This window comes from Cinclus cinclus, chromosome 6 (assembly GCF_963662255.1).
Source record: "Cinclus cinclus chromosome 6, bCinCin1.1, whole genome shotgun sequence".
In the NCBI taxonomy this organism is placed as follows: domain Eukaryota; kingdom Metazoa; phylum Chordata; class Aves; order Passeriformes; family Cinclidae; genus Cinclus; species Cinclus cinclus.
The window spans coordinates 21,855,466-21,877,769 of NC_085051.1; positions in this window are offsets into that span (position 1 = coordinate 21,855,466).

The window sequence follows — 22,304 nt, forward strand, 5'->3', positions numbered from 1 at the left end:
AATGTCTTAGACTGAGAAAAGCTCCTGTGAAAAAGTGAAGTATTTCAAAGGATGACAAGGGAATACAATGCAAGAAGGAAGAGGTGACCAAAGCCAGCTTTCCTCAGAGTCCTGGAAGCCTTTGAAATAAACTTGGAAAAGATATTCACCAAGTTCACTAACAATTGTATGCTGAGATCTGTACAGACAAAATCGTCCTTTGAGTTCTACATCTTCTTTGGATCCATCTGTTTCTTGACTACTACTTCCAAAATCTACTTCGAGCCTGGGATTTTACATGCTGAAAGAAAGATGAAAAGAGAGATACAAACTAATGCATACTCTCAGTAGAAAGTTCCTGTGAACATAAAGGAGGGAAGACTGAGGGCTGGAGATTTGCTCAGTGTTCAGGAACAAATCCAAAATTATGTCACTGGCATCGCAACTCCTATTCAGTTTTTGCTGCTGTAACTGAGAGCAGAATCCAACTTTATTTAGCTCTGGCCAAAATTCCTTCATTATAAATGTGTGTGCCTATTTTGTGTGGTCTAACAACTTCAGAGAGAGACTCTACCTGCGCTATGGGATTCATGTCCTTGAGATGGAAAACTAAAAATAATCTGAGGCTTCTGGAGCATCAACATTCATATGCTATCCTGCTACAGGAGTCATTGTTCTCCAGCTGAGGTCAGACTTCTTCTTTTCACGAATAAATGTGAGCCAACATCCTGTTTTCTCACCTTCTGCTCAATCTTCCCTCTGTTAATCTGTGTAAAGTACAGTAGAAAATCCAAAATGAGAAGGCAATGCTAGAAACATATTAACAAAGCAAAGTTCTCCTGTGGAGGCTTTGAAAGTGAGAACCAGGAAACTGAGCAAGTAATAAATCTTACAGTGTTCTGTCTCCAACATCTGAAGAAACATGGCCACAATGCACTGGATTCCTCGCTCCAGAGCCTAACTGTCTCTTAAATGCCTATGAAAATTTGCAGCTGCACAGGAGCCAAATGTCCCATAGCACAGCCCTTACCTGGTCAGTGTGCATATGCTGTTCTGCCCCCCCATTGCCTACCAGGGGAGCATTCCTGTAATATTTGGGAGCTGCACACCTCCAGCATGTTCAGGGGGAACTGTTGGAGAGAGAAGGGAAAAGACTTGTATCTGCCAATATAGCACACGTGAGCTTCATTGCAGACCTACCGTATCATTTTTTTTCCCCTAGCTGCTGAAAACATTCTTATTCTTACAAAAGAGAGTGGAGTTTATTCACCTCTTGTGAAAAACCATTGACTCATGTTAGAGATAAATTTACCCCTCGGGACTCTAAAGAAAGCAGTCAGAGCATTCTGGCATGCAAAGAATCACTCCTGCTCCTAAAGTCCTTCCTGAAGCAGAATGTATTCTCACCCACACAATGAGCAAACTACTGGCTGGTACTGAGTAGGAAGCAGAACAGTATCTCTGCAGCTTCTCCCTTTCACTTTGCTTTTTTCCAGTCACCACCCCACATGACTCTATGGGAGCTGCCTGTCACATGCTGCTCAGCCCTTACCAGACATGGAATGGAGGAAGACAATCTCCTGGCCTTTTTCCCCATTCTTGAGCCAGCCCTGGTCTCTTGCCTGAACAACACCAGACTCAAGCTCACCACCAGACTGTAAAACTGCAAAGATTCTCTCAGCTGACAGAGTCTGTGGAAACATAACATCAGTCTCAAAGACCTCCTATTGGCAGTGTCTGGGATCATCCCTGCTTGCCTGTAAGCATTTATTGAGGTCAGTAAAACCACTCTGACATTTATGTGTTGTTTGCAAAACGAAAGGAGTGGCTAAAGACTTACATTGGAGGTTGAGTCTTCATTTTATCAGGAGCTATTTGAAGAATGCTATTTGAAGAGTCAAACAAGATTTAGTGAGACAGTTCAGGAGAGATCAATGGAGCTTTATTTCATATAGTCCTAACTTGAGGATTCCTTTGCCTGAAATTTCTGTAAAGCTGTTTCTCAGCAGAAATGTGGGGTTTATGTAGCTTGCCTCCATCTTCTCTCCTTAAAATCCTTCATATGACATCTCAAAATTCCAGCCTTTGAGGATGCTTGACTTTTACATAGAAACCTCTTTGATTCATCAGGATGCACAGGGAAACCTGGTAGTTACACAACAGCCCAAAGAAACAGTACAAAGTAAGCTCAAAAGCCAGGGTTTTCTTTGACCTATCAATAAAAACTACAAAATTTTCAGGGAGAAGTTCCCATTTTTATTTACCACCCAAGCAACCCAGGCAATGGCAGCCTTCATCAAGTTGTCAATACCAAGAATAGCACTCTTGTCATTTTGGACCATCACTGTAGAGTAGCACAATCAGGTCAGCAGACAAGAGCATCTGGTTCCATTACAGCAGTAGCAGCTCAGCCAGGCTGCTCTGCAGCACACTGAGGCCAAAGCAGCTTGCAAAGTAAGCCCCCTCCAGACTTCTTTGTTGTCCTTTTGAACACCTCAGAATGGCTATGCCAGGCCAGCCCAGCCTCCTCACCACCTTGGTGAGGTTTAGTAGCTTTTCTTTGCCCAAAACAAGGAAAAGGAGACAAACCAGGTCATCACAGATAAATAACATTTTCTTCATCTTTCCTCCCCAAAATCTCAGGATGCAGAAACTGGGATCTAAGAGCTCTCCTCTGGCTCAAATTCTCTGAAAATAACAGCTGGGTTTTTATCAAGGAGCTGTAAAAGTCCTTTAACTAACATGAGGCTTAAAATATTAACTCAATGCCGAGACCAAACTGTAATTCTCCTGATTCAGCAATACTCACTCTATGTGAAAATGCTTATAAATTTAATCACTAGGAGCCTGTGTGGATGACAGATGGAGATAGACAAAGTGATGATGACAGGGGTGGAGGGTTGAGTATTCTCTTTCCCTGTTTGTATCCTAGTCAAATAAATGACAGCCAAATAACACTCTCCAAAATCCCCCATCTGCAAGTTAAGGGCAGCTACAGGATGTAACAATGCTACAGGATGTAACAATGATATGCAATGTAACTCAAGGCTCAGCTAGTATTTTTCATGTAGAATGAGGAAAGAAAATATAATTGGAAAGCTTGATGGCTGCATGATGCTTATTTCCTACTTACTTATTTCCTATTTACTTGCTTGTAGGAGTATTACAAGTAATACTTTTATCTAGCTATTATTCTTGGCCACTTTTTCCAATAATTTTATTTTTGTACAGAACAAGAACCTTGGAATCCAAAGTCCTCTTAACAAAGAATAACTGTAGCACATGAAGCAGCAACATAATCTCTCTATGTTTCATTAATATTGCCAGCCTCTTTCTCTTGTAGCCAAAGAAGCAAAGCAACCTACATCTTTTTTTGGGCTATATGTATCTTCATCCAGGTCTTTTGGTGTGGAACTAGAAATGCCTAGTTCCTAGGTTTTCACTCTTTAAAGCACTGGTTTTAATCCATGGTCCAGCTTTGCTGGTCTGTTGTCTTTATCCTCTTTATTCTCTGTGTCAAAAACACTTGTGGTAGGGGCCCAAACTACCTCCATATGCTTTTTTCCTGTTCTTTATTGCTACATTCTTCCAGCTTCTCCCTCTGTATCTACACATTTATTATCATTGACCCTGTCATCTTCTACATTTCATTCACCGTGAACACATCCATCATACAGTTATGGCAATTGTGTCTCTTCATATCCAACAGCTGCATCTCACCCCAGCAATGTCTACATTTTGCAATCAGTGTTTATGAAAATTCAGTAGTAATGGACTATAGCAAAAATTCCAGGGCTGCCCATAGTGGTTCTCATTTTCTGTCCTTCAACTGGTTTTCTGCTCCTGCAGAAATTATTTTCTTTGCCAACTTGGAAGCTAAAACTTTGCCATGTTTTAAGTATTTTTTTGCTTAGCTCAGAAATGACGTGTTGTTATTGTCCAGCCGGGAGCCCCAGGTGGGACCTAGGCCTGAGACATCAGCTGTTTAAACAAGTGGAATGGCTGTCATTAATCTCTGCCTCTGGAGCTCATAACTGGAAAATGGAGCAAGCAGGGAATTGGTTCTCAATAAAAGAAGCGTCCTTCAGCCTTGCACAGTTTCATGTCCAGCCACTAGTCAATATATATTGTTCCCATAGATCATAGTAGCAGCAAGTGAGAAATTGCTTGGAATAGAGGCTTGTGGAGAGTGGACATTTCCCATGAGTGAGGATTTCCCATGCACACTACAAACAAATCAATCTTCTAGAATAGGACTTGAAAGAAGAATCAAGAAAAGGCAAGAAATTGTATCAAGGATGTTTGGGAACAGATCAGGAAAAAATCCGGGTTCTTGTCAAATGGGTTTTCTTGTACTTCAAAGATCAATACAAACATGTTAGAAGTATGTCTTTGCAAAAATACTGATAGCTGAGATCTAACTGCAGTGTCACCTGCCTGCACACCAGGCTTTAAGTTGTTTTCCAGTACCAAAAGGAAGCCTACAGAAAAGCCGAAGAGGCACTTTTTGACTGCTACTACAAGGTCATGTAGTGATCGGGCGAGGGGGATGTCTTTAAACTAAAAAGAGCAGGTTTAGATTGGTTCTAAGGAAGAAATTCTTTACAGTGAGGTTGATGAGACATTGAACAGGTTGCCCAGAGCAGCTGCAAATGCCCTATCCCTCAGAGTGTTCAAGAGCTAGCTGGATAGGGCCCTGAGCAACTTGGTCTGGTGGAAGGTGTCCCTTGCAATGTCCAAGAGGTTAGAACTAGGTGATCTCTAAGATCCCTTCCAATTAAATCATTTCTGTGGTTCTGTTTCTAATGTCTCATTCTCAGTGTCTACACCAAAAATCTGAAGCTTCAGAATTACATTTCTTATTAGAGCCTTATCTACAAGGAAATCAGTTTTTCTTCAGAAATGGAGTAAAACATCAGGAATATGTAAGTGTTGTGGTGTTCAAATCCTGTGTGAATAGCAGGCTGCTATTTCATGGTCTATCACAACCTTCTCTTTTCACTGCTGGACAGTAGGGCAGGCTAGTTCTGGCATGCACCTGACTGGGTATCTCTGAAGGAATGCTTTATTAGGCCCAACATTAACAGCTTGGACTTTGCTCAGTAGGTAAAAGAGCCCGAATGTTTTCAGATGTCGGGCAGGTTAGAGCAAGAGGCATTTCAATTCTCAGAAGGAAGAAAACACTTCTGGTTATATTACCAAGACAAATAGTGCAGTGAAATCAGTTTGAGAGACAAGAATTGGTCCCGAAAGATTGACTGAGTAAATTTTCAGTACAATTCAATTCATATGCTCCTTTGGTACTTTCTATTTTTTTCCTCATAAGCAGGTGGTAGGCAGTGCAGAATGTGGCAAGCTCTTTTATATGATTGATGGTTTAAACTTTTCAATTAAAAGCATGTATTGCAGGTTTGAGGAAATCTTTGGGATGAAGGAGAAGGGAGAGCTCTGTGTGACAAAGAAAGCCTTATTTTCTCTGCCTATTAGCATCTCCATTCCTGTTTAAATTCACTCATTATTTCACCAAGGGGACAAGGCACCACAGCACATTGTTGTTGGGTGGAGGTGTGACACCCATCTCCTCTCCAGAGCAGTGTTCACAGGCCCTGCCAAGGACATGGGGAAATAGAGTGTGAACTGGAAGTTTTGCCATTGTTGATTGAGTCTGGGTGCCACTGTCACACCAGAACTGAACACAACGCTGTTCTTGGTCCTTTCTGTCACCCATCGCATCATTCTCTAAGGGCATGACTAGGGAGGAATAAACTCAGGGAAGTTGCGTGTCACTACAGGTCTGAGCAAATTTTAAAAGTGTAAAAAAGATATTTCTGCTCTGGAATATTAGCATCCAGTTCCCTTTTCCACTTTGAGAACACTGGAAATGCCACCACTGGTGTAGCTCCTCCTTCAAGCTGAGGAATGCCCTGCCTTGGTTTGGCAGACCGGGGGTCACAATCCCCTCACTGTGTCCCTGCTGACTGCCAGTGCTGTACATGGACTGAGTAGATGTGATGGGCTGCTTCTGTGTGCTTCCACACACTGGCGTATTTTACAGAGTTTCTAATAAACATTGAGACCACACACCTTGGATTGCTCTGCTGCCTGGCTCCTGACAAATGTTTTGAAAAAGACATTTCACCTCTTTTTGCTGAATTAAAATGATTCATTGAGGATGATATGCAATGAATATTCAGATTACCCATGATCCTTGAGATAATTAAACTTTTTTATCCTCGTAAGTGGTAGTCTGTAACATGTCCTTAGCACATGTTTTTTTTTGTAGGATTTTGTATCCTTGATACTCAGATTTTGCCACCTAAGAAATAAGATTTCATTTGATGCATCATATAAAAACCATTTTATTATTGTCACAATTGCTGAGAGTCATAACAACCAAGTTTTTTCTTCTGTTTTCACTAATTTATTGCAAATTACATGAAGAAGCACCCCATCAAGTGGCTGATACCTTCACTGCCTAAAAAGTCATGGGATGAAAAATGCCTGCTGTCTGCTAGCAGAGAGAAAAGCAGAATTTTGTAGCCATGTTGCCATTAACTGTATTTTGAGCTGTGAGTTCACTGACAGTTATTTGTAAGGTACTGAAACAACATTGTAAATTGGCTTGACTCCAGCTGTACTTTGGAAGGAGTGCATGAACAGTATACATCATTCAAACCCACCACATTTCAGAGAAGTGCTTTCATTGTAAATTTGGGATACAGAGCCATGTTAATGCAACTATAAGGCTTCCAGACTACAGGTACTACTTCAGTTAGTTGTCATGTTCTGTTAGTCTAAGGGATGTTACTACAAAACAACCTCTCACTATCTAAATATGAGTAATCCCCTGGAGGCTTATCTGTTTCTTTCCCTTGATTACAGTTATCTTTATACCTTGATTTCAGTGAAGTACTTGACTTAAACATCCCAGACTAGATGGAATGAAGTCAGTCTGTGCATCCCCCACTGGAAGCCATAGAAATTTATGTAATCCTGATGTCAGAAATATGAAGACTGTGAGATTTTTAGCAAGATTGCTAAAGCAGGCAGTGTACATCAGGCTGGATCCCCAATTTGTGATGCTGAAAATATTCCCATCAGAATAAGCATTGTAGCCAGATAGAGGTGGCATGGCCTGCCTGTGTTAACTGTAAATATCTATAAAGAGAAAATCAGGTGAGAAGTCCTTTGCATGGGTGGTACTTGGAGCAGGAAGGTGTTTTAATCAACAGAAGTTATCAGGGAGTATAAAACACATTATTCTACCATGTCCACCAACTCCCAGCCCCTTGCAGCTTGACATATTCTTCTCAGAAAGGTTTCTTTTGACCACAGACTGTTGTGAGACAGCAAGCTGGGCCCTTCCTCCTTCTTCTGTCTGCACTGACTTAGGTCTGAAATGTATATGCCCAAGCTTTACCTGAGTTTCCCTCCATGGCAGCAAAGATAAACCCTAAGACGTGCAGCAAGGATATAACATTAAATTATTTTGACAGAGCTAGGATTACTTGCCCAGAGAGTCAGTCAGAAGAAGGCAAGAAGACAGCATGAGAAGTACTCGGATAAGGCAGCCAAGACTGCAGTCCAGAGAAGAGTCTTTTGAGGTCAAAAGTCAGTAAACTGGGCTTAGAGCATTTTAGAAGAGGCAGACCTGGTAGCAGCTGCAACACTATGCCTTGAATCCTGCAAGACTCGGAAAGCCCCTGTCATTTGAATGTCTATGGCTGTTGAAGATAAGCCAGACATGAGCAATGGTAATTAGCATCTGCCTATCTTTTGTGTGCAGTTACTCGGTTCCCAGTGCCATGGTAGAGACACCTGAAAACATTGCTGTTTAAGAATTACTAAATCAACTTTTATCTGCATTTCCATATGTTTCTTATAAATATTCATGTATTTATTTGTACAACAACCTTATTGCTCCTTCAAAGCAGGGATTTAAGCACCTGAATAACATAAACTGCCAGCAAAAAGGGGACAGGCTCTGACACTCTGAAGGTATAGGTTAATGCCCCAAAAACTCACTATACATGAAGGTCTATATCAAGTCAGATATGTGCAGTAGGGAGAAGGGGGCTTTCATGATCTCCACCTTTTGTAACTGTTTTTAGCCAGAAAACTGTCCCTTACATGTATTGTCCTAGTATAAACTATGAGACTGTATCTTAGTTTGTTTAAATGAAAACAAGTCTTAGAGGAGTGTAGTAAAGCAGCAAGTGAAAAGTTCTACCTATGTATGGCTTGAGCTCTGCCTGTGTAAATTCATTAAATCTTTACCCAAAAATGGGACGTGGGAAAGATATTTGGGGTTTTATTCAAATAACCTCACTAAGGAGACAATCCACACTGCAGCCTGTGAAATTATTAGCTGCTTAAAAAACTCATCATAACTTCAAGCACAGCATCTTTGCTGCGACTTCGACTGTTCATTTGTAAAATCTATATTAAGCCTTCAGTACCTTGATAATCCAGTTTCTTTGTCCTTCTCTGGATGGATGAGGGTGTGAAACTAAGGGACTATGAATATTTTTCACCTATTCCTAAAGTTAGAATTTCAGTTCATAGCATTGCCTCTAGAATAATTACTTATTAGACTTGTCATTAATTCTAGTTATTTTTAATGCATCAGCATAGAGGCTGTAAGAACCAAGGGAACAGAAACACTGGAAGCTACTTCTCACACATCAGCGAAATAATAGAACACTATGAACTCAAAGTGGAACATGATCTTAAAAGAAAAAAAATGCATTTGGAAAATTTATTTATGTATCAAAACTAATTATTGCAAGTTCCACCTCAGTAATACTTGAGGATTTCATTACAAGATCTAATTGGACTTATATGTGCTCTAAAATTTTTTTATCTTTTAATTGGTAGCAGAGATCAAAGTAAAGAGAATGAAAGACAAACTTGGTATTTGTTTCATAAACTCATTTTCTGACTTCATTTGTATTTACATGGTTGCTTGGAGCTGCTCATAGCAGAGGCTTGTATTAGCATGCCAAAAGAGAATCTGCTCCTGTTTTTTCAGTTCAGTGCTTCAAAAATTCGTCAAAGTCATTCAGCCAGTCAGATTTTAATTACCAAAGGATGCTACTTCAAGTCAGTCCTGTGTATCCAGCCTCTTCTTATGCCTTTCTAGAACAGGTTTGAAAAAAATGAAAAGTAGGAGCTGTTGTGCTATTCTAGTCAACTTTCCACAGTGTAGCCACAAGTCTACTTTCCCAAGGATGAGTGATTCCTTGTAACAGCTCATCTGAATCAAACCTGTGGGGCCAGACCAGAGCCCTTTTAAACTTCACCCAACCTGGTAACATGAATATTTTGGGTTGATTCTGTCTTAAATGCAGCCAAACTGAAACAGCTCCTTCAGAGCCTATGGATGTAAGAATGAGAATGACTGAATTCTGTCTGCACTGCCCAATGCTGTTTTGTGCATTGAATCCCACTAATGCCAACCTGGCTGGCACCAATTCCAGAAGCAGTATAGCTGTTCTGTCCTAATGGCATAAGTTAAAAATGAAACATATACAAAAATTAAAAGCCACTTTTTGCAATACCATCCAACAGTTGCTGGAGTTGAACTACTGTGAATGGTGGTAAGCAAAATACCTCTTGAACTGAGGGGGAGACACTTCTGGAGTCAGTGATGAAGAAGGGACCTTAACACACTTGAGAGGTGGGCTAAGGCAAATGTCTTGAAGTTCCACAAAGCAAAGTGCAAGGAACTACACCTGGATAGCAGCAATTCCAGAAACACCTACAGGCTGGGTGAATAAGTGCTTGAGAGCAGCCCTGCAGAGCAATGGGGGGCAATTGTTGATGAAAAACCCACCATGAGCCAGCACTCACAGCCCAAAAAGCCAAACCAATCCTCGGCTGCATCCAAAGGAGCATGACCAGCAGGTTGAAGGAGGGGATTCTCCCCCTGCTATGCTCTTGTGATACTCCACTTGGAGTGCTGCATCCAGTTCTAATGTCCCCAGCAAAAGAAGGAAATGAACTGTTGGAGCAATTCCAGAGGACACCATGAAGTTGGTAAGAGGACTGGAGCACCTCCCCTACGAAGACAGGCTGAGAAAGTTGGAGCTATTCAGACTGGAAAAGAAAAGATTGTGTGCAGACCTCACAGCAACCCTCCAGTATCTGAAGGGGGCTTGCAGGGAAGCTGGGGAGGGACTCTTTATCAGGAACTGTAGTGATAGGACAAGGACTAATGGGTACAAATTGAAACGGGGGAAATTAGGCTAGATGTTAGGAAGAAATTGTTACTGTGAGAGTGGTGAGACACTGGAACTGGTTACCCAGCGAGGCTGTAGATGCTCCAACTCTGGCAGTGTTCAAAGCCAGGTTGGATAAGGCCTTGAGCAATCTGGTCTAGTGGGAGATGTCCCTGCCCATAGTGGCAGGGGTGGAAATAAATGATCTTTAAGGTCTCTTCCAACCCTTAACATTCTATGATACTAAGTGGATTCTTCCAGTTCAGTGCAAAAATGGGTCTCTTAAATGTTAAATATTTAAGCTGGCAAGTTAGGAGGCAGAATGAGCAACAGCTGCCAAAGAGACTGTAGAGTTCATTTTGTACTTACCAGTCACATGCTCTTGACATTCTTTCAAAAATACATGATTTGTTGTATTTTGCCAAAGACTAGCTTTGTTCTTTCTTTTGTTACACTTTTATTTTACATGCAAATTCAGTATTTATGAGAGACATATTGCCTGTCAAAGTTTCCATTGGGAGGTATTTAATCTTCCGATTTTTTGTGTGTTTGAACTGTGTGTGTTACATCTGTAACACATTCCAGTCCTGGCCACCCAGCCTGGGAGAATGGTTTTATGTGTCAGAAGCATACCCCCTCCCAGTGTCTTCACTTGAAACTGTGAAAGCTGCCAGTCCAACCTTCTGGTTGTCCAGCAAGAAAAAGGCAGCGTTTTTTCCTAAATTTGAAAATACAACTAACTGGCAAAACTGCATGCAAACCAAAGACAGAAGGGGAGAGGAACACTGCTTTCAAAGGCTCATGACGTACCTTGCTTTGTCATTTGCCAGTGCTGCACTTTGCCAGGTAGAAAAAGGAAACCACAATGTTTACACATAGATTTCCAGAGGGGCCAAACTGTCATTGCTCAGTTGCTCTGGGGACCTTAAGAGAAAGTGGCTCAGGAAAGATAAAATGTGATGCTGACCCAAACGACACCATGATTTGCTCTCTGTGTTTGTTCTGGAATGTCTCCTCCACTAAAAAAGCATCCTGTTTCCCATGGTATTTGGACATAAAGTATCAAGGAAGATTCTTTTCAGAAAGCTGCTTTATTTCTTTTTCTCCAGCTAATTCTAACTCTCACCCTCTCCTTGAGATGGCCCAAGGGCTTCAGTAGTAGATCCTTCCCTTTCTTTTCCAGATATTAATTAAGGAGCTCAATCCTCAATGCATTTATTATAATAAAAGAGCTATGCAGTGCAAAGCAATCTAATTTTCCCTACCTCACAGAGGCCAACAAAATGCCCACTTTGGGGCCTTAATAAAATAAAAGAGCTGCAGTGTTATTTAGAGCCAAGGTGAAGATTCACATGTTTGAGTAGATCATGGGTGCTTTATTATATGCTTGTCATTACAAAAAAAAAAAAAAAAAAAAAAAAAAGCCAAGCTTATTCTGTAATGAATTCCAGGGTGACAGAAAGCAGGCACGGGCAGAGGCTCTTGTAGGAGCAGCCAACATCTCACAGAAAGTATGTGCAGCCCTGCCTCTGAATTATTAGCTTCTCACAGCTAAACAGCTGCAGAACTGGATGTGGCCCATGAGGCAGATGGGCTGCAGAGCAGCACATTTTTTCCTGAATCTACCAGTAGTGCACTGTACCAGGTCATATAAATGGACAGATGGGAGGAAATGTTGCAGCTTCTTTCTGATGGTTAGCATGCCCTAGTGACAATGCTGGGAAGTGTCTTGCTCTTACCCAGCATTTTTAATGTCTGAGAAAATGAAGGTTTTCGAGATATGATCATCTTCACTCAGCATTAGAGTTGTGATGAAGAAACTTGCCGGAAATGCCTCACCTGCAGTGTGTACATCACAGGATACTGGGAAAACCAACTGCAATATACAAAACCATAGGAAATCAGACTTCATTCGTTCATTTGGTCTCAGAACTACCTGTTTATATATGACAGTAATTCTCTTGTAAAGAAGCCTTTCATTGCATGGAAGTTCTCTTGCATTCAAAATCCTCTGCCTGGAACATCCTAATCCTCTGTTTGCAGAGGCGTGTCTATACTTTGAAGTGTTAAGTCGTTGAAAAAAGTTCACAGACCAACAGTACAAAAATGGGTTTGGAGTTTTGGTAAATCAAAATACGTGGGCGGTGATCTCCCCCTGCCTAGGTAATCATTTTACATCTGTGTAAAATGAACTTCAAGCCTTTCCAGTCTGATTCAGATGAGTTTTGAAATCCTTTATGGGTCAGTTCAAATGACAGCATAAGCAGCAAGACAACAGAAAATCAAGCACTGTGATTTGAATATGCTAGCTCAAAATGGATAAAGCAATAATAAAAAAGATTAGCAATGTGGATTTCATGCCAGCAGTCCTAATATCATTTATGTCGTCTACAGGAAGATAGGGACATAGGATTGGCAGAGACTGCCTGGGTCATTGAGTCTGGTCCTCTGCTACCACAGGCAACAATATCATCTAATCCCTTTCATAAATCCTGCGACTTGCCAATAAAACACAGGAAACACATGGGAGAACACTGCAGCTCTTCAGAAGAGCACAGGAAAACCCACAGCCTGTTTACAATTAAAAGTACAATTGAAGTTGTACAGGCTTTTAATAGGGATGAATCAAAAAGTTTGGGTTAGTTCAGCTCTACTCCAACATATTCTGGTGTGCAGGTGGGAAAGGGTTACATGTGAATATCTCATGCAAGATATTCGCATACCTCTTTCACATATAAAGAGGTACTTTGAGTTCTGAGTTTTGGTTTGAGCATGAGCATCGTCAAAAAGTGCTCATGGATCTTGAACAGTCAAGACTGTTTCAAAATTCCCCTTTATCTATCACTTGATGTGCATTAACAATGACATTTGAGTAGATTGCCTGTTGACTCCAGGACCAGCTAAGTAAATCCAGAACAGAGAACAGCCCAACTTAATTCCTCTTTTGCATGGGATATCAGAGTCACTCATCTATGACATGAAGAGTTCTGAGAAAATAAGCAGTGTTTCCAAGAAACTTGTCCCTGTTCCATTTGTGATTCAAACATTTAATTTTGTCTTGTTCCTTGGTAAGTCTCATATAAATAATCAACTGCTAGTTGAGTTGGCTGCCCAAAGGGACAAATTCAATGGTAAGAGGAAGGGAGTAGTTGGAATGCTTCACTGGGACCAATAAAATTAATGAGGAAACAGTTCATATTGTAAACATCTAAAGAGTACATGTCCACAAGTTGAACCTTCTCCTGTTTTCTTAATAGTGGCTGATACTTTTGTCTGTATTTTAATAGGGGAATCATAGGCCCCTCTTTCAGAGCTCTTCATGCTGCAGACTCTATTACTGCCCAAACTATAAACAGTAAATAATCAAGAAATTTGAACCCATGCCACAAGAAAAAGTCCAGACTGTCTCTTAAGCTAAAGGGAAACAGACTGTTCCCTGCTTGTCCCCTACAGTTCTCAGTGCTGCATCAAACAAAGCAGGAAGGAATACATAGATGGAGACGATCTTCTTAGCAGGTTTGTTCAGTTTGGACTAAAAATATATGGTTTGGGCAATACTAGGTCAAAGCCAAGAAAGTATTTCAGTGGTCTCCTGTTGTCACAAATTCAGAATGGAAAGAGGATTGAGTTGGTAAGGGAGAAAGTTTAGCCCACAAACTGCCACAAACTCTGCTGACCCTCACATATCTTCACTAGGTCACTGTTTCACACCGTTTAAAAAATTACAAATTGAGGCCAAGCCTATGCCTCTTCCAAACTGTTGTGAGATTACATGATGTCTGCAACATCATTCTAGAGTAAATTTGTTTTTCACTTTTACTGTATATTATATTCATCTTTCCATAGTATGTGTAAGATTGCATTGCAACTGCAGATTTCCATCATGAAAGGATATAATTATACAAGATAACCCTTTGCTTGGGATTCTCTCTAAACTATGCAGAGGTGGCATTGATGAATCAAGGCATTGGTCCTCATTCGGAATATGTTACAGATGAGATGTTGGAAGAAAGGAAAATGGCCAGTTTATAGAGTTGAGGGACAATTTGTCAGAGAATAACAAAAATATGTACATAATAAACGCCTCTGGCTTCAGAGCCTGGGAAAAGAGATGAGAGAAACAAAGAAGTAATGTGAGAATTCTCTGCTTTAACCACAGCCAGCAACCAAGGCCCCACACACCTGCCCACTCACTGCCCACCATGGGATGGGGGAGAAAACCCATGGGTTGTGATAATGACAGTTTAAGAGGTAAAGGCACGTAAGCAGAGAAAAGCAAGGAATTCATTCACTGCTTCCCATGGACAGGCAGGTGTTCAGCCATCTCTGGGAGAGCAGGGAGCCATCACACCCTGTTTACTCAGGTGAAAAAATACCACCACTCTGAACATCCCTCTCCTTCCTTCCTCTTCTTCCCCCAGATTTATAAGCTGAGCATGTTGGCATAAGGTATGGAATGTCCTTTTAGTCACTTGGGGTCAGGTGTGCTGACTGTATCCCTGCCCAACTCTTTGTGCACCCTCAGCTCCCCCACTGGTGGGGTGGGGTGGGGTGAGGAACAAAAAAAGGCCTTGAACATTGCTCAGCAGAGCACTGCTGATAACTCCCTATCATCAACACCCTTCCCAACACAAGCCCAAAACACAAAATAAAAAAAACACAAAGCTAGCCCACATGCTAGCTTTAGATCCAAAATGTTAAAAATACTTTCTTATAATTTTTTTATTATAAGGTTCTTTTGTTCTCACTTCTACTATTAGAAATTAAGACATCCCCTTGTCTTTGCTGAAGTGTATTCATCACATACCCCCAAAAAAGTACTTTCACTCCCTGACGAACATGGTATGCATATTCTCTGTCACTTGCTTAGGTGCATATTTTAATAAATTCTTTCTCTTCGTAAAAGCAGGGAAACTCAGCTAGGTAATAGTATTCATAACAGCGTGACAAAATCTTCACACTTTCACCACAGCAGGTGCAACTAGTGAAATGAGTGCCCTAGAACTTCCATGTCCTGACAGAAAACCCCTGAAAATACCAGATGCTACTGGCCTTCACTTTGACAAAGCAATTTTTAGACTCCTCTTTCCAGTAGATGCTGTGCTGATTCTCCTGACCATTACAGATACCATCAGTCCCTGCTGCCAAGATGGAAAATGAAGGTCAGGAAATAATGAAACAGAATATGAAAGTGAGGCAGCACTGCTCATCCCAATGTCTGTTCTGAGCTGAGCTGGGACTGAGCAGCTGGTCAGTGATGAGGTGAGAGGCACTGGTCTGAGGAGTTCCTGTGGTCCCAGGGATACATAGACAGATGTGAAAGAGCAACTCTAGCACAGGGCCTTGAAATGCAAGAGAGAGGGCAGGTAACCTACACAACACATACAAATGAACACAGGAATGGGCCATTCCATACAATGGGCAAAATAACATGGCGTAGCCATGTCAAGACGTGGCAGGGCTGATATTTCCTGAGATCATAGGCAAGAAAATGATAATTCTGACAAGAGCAAAAACAAGGAACTAAAGGAATTGAGAATGGAAAGAGAAAATGAGATAAGGCAAGGAGGTCATCTAAAGAAGGTCCAAGCCAAAGTAATGTAAGCAAACCAAAGCAGGAAGAAAAGGACCAGGTACACTCATCCTTATGCAAAAACCAAGGAAAAACAGTCATTGCTGCCACATGTTGAAGGGTAGGGAGACTAAATAAATTCATAAAGGACAAAAGAAACAGCAGCTAATTCTGGTGTATTTCATACCTGTCTTTTAGTAGTTAGCAACTGCAGCAGCAAATTAACTTTCTGCTCTTCCTCTGTTAGGAGAGAGAAATACTGACAAAATGCACACAGGTAGTGAAGGGTCCCCAGTGCCTTTCCTTCAGACTTGCACTTTCTATCCACGTAAAAACACCTCCCACATCAGTGCTACCAAAGACACATTGAGTTGCTCCTGAGGAATGAGGTGTCACTTTGGTGTCTGGCCATTCAGCCATCCACTTCCATGTTCAGTGCTCTCCTATATAAACTAGTGGGTAGTAATAGGAAGGGACTGAGGAGAGAAAATACTTGTTCCTTCCTCAACTTTGAGCCTGTGCAACAACACTCAGCTCTCTGTGTGACATGTAAACACAGGAGGCTGGTCATTGTCTCAAGTCTACCTCCTGCTGGACAGAATTCATTTCTATCTGAAGCACAAGTGCAGAGAGACTATGGAAAAGTCAGCAAATTGCAGCAAGATATTCACAAGGGGGAAAAAAAAGTGCCAGTCAGCAAGTGTTTTCAAGGCATGTTAACAAATCCAGTGTATCTCACATACCAGCTCTCCCCCACCTCATTCCCATTCCCACTGAATAGATACTAATTGAAAATTATGTTTTCAATGTGAAGGCTTTTTCTAATTTGGTCTTGTTTAAAAGCATTTAGGGATATTATTGTTTGTTGTATTTCAAAGTGATTTGCATGAACTCCACAGGGAAGCCAACAAAGGGCAGTACCAACATTTTGCTGGCAGACAGCAAGGGTTTCTACTCAGCACAGAATATTCCTGTGCTCCAAGAAACACAGATTCTTGAGGTAGAGGAGACTCTGGAGAGTTTTGCTCCAGTGTAGCTGTTTTGCTCCAGTTCAAAACATCTAGGAAACTGTTGTAATATCTGTTCCTGTTCAGCATTTTTAGCAATCATGGTAGACACAGAGCTCAGTTGAAAATATAAATAATGCTTGAATATTTTTCATGGGAAAGGTAGAATTGTCTATGCAATATAGACATGCTCAAAAAAGATGCTTTCCAGGCTTTAAGTCTCATGTACATGTCACACTGCACAGTCTAGAATCTCTTCATTCTATACACTCCAATACATTTATAACAAATTAGTATACAAAGTATAAAACATTTTGCATTTACCCAACAAAAGATGCAATCACGCACTCAGGCATGCACACATATGCCTATATATTTGACACATTCATGATGCCAGATATTGTGCATATGCACATATTTGTGCATTATGTTACATGAGTGTCTTTGCAGACCATACAAAGCACAGGAACAGCCTGCACCTTACAACACACACTACAGGACCTGTACACAGACAGACATCCCAATAAAGTTCAGATTACTTACAGTCTGAACAGAACACAGATTACAATATGTGTGCACTAACAAAACCTGTGTTTATGACATCTTCCAATTTGTATATATGCAATACATGCCCATACATTCATTTACTTAATAAAGTATAGTATTGAGGAGAAAAAAAACATTAAGGCATACATTAAAGTCTTCAGAAGACAATTTGTTAAACAGAAAGTCCAGTTCCTGTTATGAGTTTTCAGATTGGTGTAAGACCTGGTCTGCATACAAAAGCTTAGTTGGCACAGATAGGTTAAGAACATAAAAAACAACCCCATTAATTGACATCCCCATGGCAACAGAAGAGCTGTGCCAGAAAAAAAAAAAAAAAACACTCTTTGGCAATCTATTTTCTCTAGTTCAAGAAATGGGAGAAGGAAAAAGAATATTTTACTTCTCTTTCAGAGTAATTGGAGATTCAACTTGCCATCATATTTTTTTCCATTATAACAAAGGCCTGCATCTACTTAGGATGATTTTTCACATTAGAATGGCTCAAAGTGTTGGAGGAATACCATTTCATTCTAATCTAGTCAAGTTCCAAGCCAAAAAGACTCATCTGCTTAGAGATCCTATTTCAACTATGACTTGGAGCACAGCAAGTGCTGCACACTGTAGTTTCCATAGCCATGTTTACACAGCTTGCTACAGCCCACAGTGTGTCATCCAGGTGGCACAGACCATTATTAAGTGCTACTTGAGCTCATATTCCAAGTAGTCCAGGTATTTCATCCACACTGCTGTGATTTTTCTGAAGTATGTCTGGATAGCATTGTCAGAACCAACTAAAAACAAACAGTCCTCAAAATTCTCCTGTCTCTTTTGTCACCGTCTAGCTCCTTCTGCGTAGCCACTGTCATTTTCGTACTCTTATCAGCCAGCACAGATGAAAACAGTGCTCCATGCCATTGCAAATGCCACTGCAAATACACAGAAGCTGTGGAAAAGTTTTCACAGCTTGCTGCCATGTGGCTTTAGCACTTCCAATCTGTCACTGTGCTGCAGAGCAGCTCTCACGTGTTTTCAGAAGCAGTGGCAACAGCTGTCTCACCAGCAGCAGCCTCAGGAGCAGTGGAAGGTACAGGATGCCAAGCTGCTCAGTGTGGGAGCTGGGTCAGCATCCATGACTGAATTATCAAGCAAGATGCAAGTGGTGGGTAATTTCATAGAGTCATGGGACGGGTTGGAATGGGACCTTGAAGATCATCCAGTGTCCAACCCCCCACCATGATCAGGGACACCTTTAAGCAGACTGGGTTGCTCAGCGCCCCGTCCAACCTGGCCTCGAACATCTCCAGGGATGGGGCATCAACATCCCTGAGCAACCTGTTCCAGTACATCACCACCCTCACAATCAAGAATTTTTTTCTAATATCTAATCTAAACCTATACTCTTACAATCTGAACTTAGTTCACCTTTGTCTTGTCACTACACACTCTTGTAAACTCTTGCCTCATCTTTCCTGCAAGTTCCCTTCAAGTACTCTAAGGCTGCAATTATCTCACCCCAAAGCCTTCTCTTTTCCATGCTGTACAATCACAGCTCATCAGTCTTCCCTCACAAAAGACATGCTTCAACTTCTGACCAACTTGGTAACCCTCCTCCGGACTCACTCCAATAAGTTAATGTACTTCCTGTGTTGAGGACCCCAGAGCTCCAGGTGAGGTCTCACCAGAGCAGAGCAGAGAGGCAGAATCCCCTGCCTCGTCCTGCTGGCCACGCTGCTTTGGATGAAGCCCAGGACACGTTTGGCTCTCTGGGCTGCAAGTGCATGGGTGGGTCATGTCCATCTTCCTATCCCCCAGCACCCCCAAGTCCTTCTCAGCAGGGCAGCTCTCGATCTGTCCATCCCCCAGCCTGTGCTGATACTGTGGATTGCCCCAATCTAGGTGCAGCACCTTGCACTTGGTCTTATTAAAGCTCATGATATTTCTATGAGCCCTCGTCTCAAGTTTGTCCAGCTCCCTCTGGATGGCATCCTGCCCTTCATGTATGTCAACTGCACCACTCAGCTTGATGTCATCTGCTGAGGGTGCTTTTGATCCCATCTTCTATGTCATTAATGAAGATAATAACACTCATCCTAATACAGATCCCTGAGGAACACAACTCATCTCTGATGCCCGTTGGGACTCTGAGCCATTAACAACTACCCTCTGGAGGCGATCATCCAAGCAATTCCTAATCCATCTAACAGTCCACCCATCAAATCCTTCACTCTCCAGTTTGAGGAGAAGGATGTTGTGGGGGACCATGAACTGGTGTGAAAATGCAAAAGCTTGGAGGCAAATTTCAGAGATGAAATGCCCTGAGTGAGCCCGGAGAAGCAGCAGCCTTATGTTTAAATATCCCAGTAGGTAGGAACCATGGCATGGCAAGTCAGTGATGACCATCATAGCAGAGAGGCACAATGCATCCAAAATTCAGCCTGTAGGACAGCAACATCCCAATCATTTTATGTTTTTTTCAACGAAGGGTGGACTACCCATTATCTGTCCTATTAATTTGTCCTAGGCAGCATTGTATACATGTGGAACTTTCCAATGAAAGTAGAATAAACTCAGTACAAAAGAGTCATCTGTCCCTCTTCTATAGATGCTCTTTGAGCTATCCACTAAACAATTAGTGGATGCTATGTCTGCTTTTAAGTTTTCTTGCCAAATACCGTATTTCACAATCTCATTTTCTTAATCTTCAAGATGTTTTGTCTCCAACAGTATGAATGTTCCACACAAACAAGCCAATCAAAGGCTCTGAAGAAAGCTATGTTTTCATTCTTTACCCAGCCTTGCCCATGTGGGAAGACATGGAGCATTTTGGTCTCCCAGCGAGTGCCGATTGACCGCAGTTAATGCGCACGGCACGTGCTTTGACGGGGCTGTGGGATCTCCTGAACTGTAGAAGAGAGGAGCATTACTAACATGTTCATAAACCATTTAAAAGGATGTTCTACATTTTCCACACACTGCGGCAGAGTAAGCACTAAGAGGGGTACGAGTAGACTGTGTACAAAGGCAGCAACCTGAAAAAAAAAATACCGGGGGAAAGAAAAACCCGGCTCTATTTCTCTAATCCCTTTTTTCGGCAGAATTTGGAGATGTGACTTGGAACGGAGTAGGCGTAAGGTTTTTTGCAGAGGGAAATAATGCCCCCAAGGCCGGGGGCCGTCCCGCGGCCGGGAGCGGCTCCCGCCGGGACGGGCAGCGGCTCCTCCGCGGGGGCCGAGCGCCGCCTGCTGGCACGGCCTGGGAGCGCGCCCCTGCAGCAGGCGCAGGGATTGCCGCTCCGACGGGAAAAAGTGCTCGCCTTGCCAGGGAGAGATTTCGCAAGAAAACCCCATCACACTAGAAGGAATCAGTGGAAAATCTGCGCTTGTCTGAAGACAGCAGCTAGCCATGCAGGATACCTTTAGTGTGTGCCAGTAAAAGGCTTTACGTCTGTGAGCATAATTGCGCACTCGTATTCCCCTGTGATATCCGGACACCATTTTCTAAAAAACTTTCCACAGATTTTTAAGATGGATGGGGTAATTGCTGTACTCCTTCACATGTAAAACCTCTGTTAGTGACTCAAGCCCAATTCTAAAAAGTGAAATTAGAAGAATTCAGGATCAATTGCTCATGCAGTATAAACCAACAAATGGACTCTATTTCAGTCACTTTATTATTCCCAGAAACCTTCCAGGTTTGTTTCATGGGACTAGACCACTGTTCCAGTGTGAAGTTTCCATTAAGCATGTCTTCTCCTTCTGTCATAATAGAAGTCTTTTCTTGCCCCATCTATGGTCTTTGTCTGAAGCCAGGCGCCACCAAAGAGGGGGCCACATCTGGGATAGAAATAATAATTTTTTTCCTCTGAGGAAAATAGAAAACTTCATTAATTTCACAAGCAAATTATTTTTTCTCTGGAGAACCTGTAGTGATTCCAGCGTACTTGATTTATGGGCAGCGCACAGGAGTGGGAATCAAATATATAATTATACCACTTCATTATCAAATTTACTACAGGGTTATCTCCACATGCTTGGATTTGCAGGGACTGAGAAGAAAAATGAGAGAAAAATCCTGACTGACGGCCAGATTAACCCTGTTTTGGGAAACTATGAAACTTGCACTGCGGAGTCTGAAAAAGCTGTGGGTCTTTCTCAAATGTGCATTTCAAACTTCCAAGTTCCTAAAGATGCATTTTCAAAAATATCACAACTTTAACAAAGAGATCCATGACTAACTTTGAAAAATAATTTCAAACAATTTCTTCAAAACGTGTAACACTATCAGCTGTTAATTTCCTTCCATATAAAAGCTAAAGACTGACAGTGATTAATTTTAAACAGGTTCATTATAAAAATATTATATTTATTTCATAAATAGGTGAAAACTAAAGACTAGAAAATGGAAATCGTTGTTAAGAGAGAAAAATCTAAATGAATGAAGTAAAGAAACAAGGAAATAGTTGAGGATATAAAATTCCGAGATCAAAGGATGGAAACAAAACAAATCTCAGAGAAAACAATTTTTAATGTGGCTCTGAATACCCCTTTTCATTTTGTGTGTTCTCTGTTAGAAAGACACTGAGAGCAGCTGAATGTATCACTGCTACAAAAAGTAGAAAAGTATAGTTCCAAGGCCTATAATAGATAGTACAAAAATGTGATTAAAATAATTAGTTGAAACAAATTATATAATGCTATCATAGTATTTTGAAGTTGCTTACCATCCTACCCTACCAATTAATGCCCCTGCCATGTAGCCAAAGTCCAACATTGGAGCTCATCTCCCATCACTCTCCAGCATCTGAAGCTCCCTTTCTGCTCTGCTACAGAATGCAGAGCCAGTCTTTCCCAGAAGGTACACAGCCCCTCTCACAACCATTTTCATTCATGATTACTTCTTTTTTTTCTCCACAACTCTCATATATACAACAATGCATAAATGCTACATATTTATCCATGCTTGCTATGGAATGCAATCCCA